Below are 1,508 nucleotides of genomic sequence, written 5' to 3'. Positions count from 1 at the left end.
TGACGAAATCTCCGAGTACTTGCCTCTTCACAAAGGATTTTATTTTTCCTTCACTTATGAAGCTTAGTTTGGCTGGATAGGAGATTCTGGGTTGAAAGTTCTTTTCTTTAAGGATGTTGAATATCGGCCCCCACTCTCTTCTGGCTTGTAGGGTTTCTGTTGAGAGATCCGCTGTGAGTCTGATGGGCTTCCCTTTGTGGATAACCCAACCTTTCCCTCTGGCTGCCCTTAGTATTTTCTCCTTCATTTCAACCCTGGAGAATCTGACGATTATATGCCTTGGGGTTGCTCTTCTTGACGAATATCTTTGTGACGTTCTCTGTATTTCCTGGACTTGAATGTTTGCCTGCCTTGCTAGGTTGGGGAAGTTTTCCTGGATAATATCCTGAAGAGTATTTTCCAGCTTGGATTTATTCTCTGTCACATTTGGGTACGCCTATCAGACGTAGATTAGGTCTTTTCACATAGTCCCACATTTCTTGCATACTTTGTTCATTCCTTTTTACCCTTTTTTCCCCATTCTTGCCTTCCCGTTTTATTTCATTGAGTTGATCTTCGACCTCTGATATCCTTTCTGCTTGGTCAATTCAGCTGTTGATACTTGTGCATGCTTCGCCAAGTTCTCGTGGTGTTTTTCAGCTCCATCAATTCACTTATATTCCTTTCTATTTTGTCCATTCTCATTAGCATTTCGTCAAATCTTTTTTCAGGGTTCTTAGTTTCTTTGCATTGGGTTAGAACATGTTCTTTTAATTCACAGAAGTTTCTTACTACCCACCTTCTGAAGTCTGATTCTGTCATTTCATCACACTTGTTCTCCATCCAACCTTCTTCCCTTGCTGGAGCTGTGATCCCTTGTAGGAGGAGAGGTGTTCTGGTTTCGGGTGTTTTTATCCTTTTTGCACTGGTTTCTTCCCATCTTTATGGATTTATCCACCTGTCGTCTTTGTAGTTGCTGGCTTCCAGATTGGGTCTCTGAGTGGACATTCTGTTTGTTGATGATGAGGTTATTTCTGTTTCTTGGTTTTCCTTCTGACAGTCTGTCCCATGTGCTGTAGGTCTGCTGAGGTCCACTCCAGGCCCTGCATGCCTGGGGATCACCTGCAGCAGCCTCTGCGCTTTCACTGGGAGCTGCAATCCTGAGCTGTTCCTAAACGGCCATCTTGGATCCCGGGCATTACTACAATTATTATTTCAGGCTTTATTAATTTACAGCTATTTTCTTGTTGAAAACCAAGGCTTTTTGTTCTGTTAATTTCAAGATTAAAAAAAACTTTCTTTTTGCTCTCTGTGCTCCATAAATGTTTGTAAAATGAAAGGACAGCTTGAATAGTGTTTTTACAAATGAATAATATGAAAAGTTAATTTTGTGTTAGTTTTCCTTGAAGCATGAAAAAAAATTATAGAATATTTGGAAAGTCCCCTAAGAAAATAAAAAAAGATATTAAAATGCCCCATGAGCCTTTCATGTAGAAATAGCGCTGTAAACAATTACCTTTTTTTTTTTT

The sequence above is a fragment of the Cebus imitator genome, unplaced genomic scaffold (assembly GCF_001604975.1).
Source record: "Cebus imitator isolate Cc_AM_T3 unplaced genomic scaffold, Cebus_imitator-1.0 Scaffold74, whole genome shotgun sequence".
NCBI lineage: Eukaryota > Metazoa > Chordata > Mammalia > Primates > Cebidae > Cebus > Cebus imitator.
The sequence above is the reverse complement of the archived record's forward strand: the minus strand, read 5'-3'. Positions refer to the sequence as shown.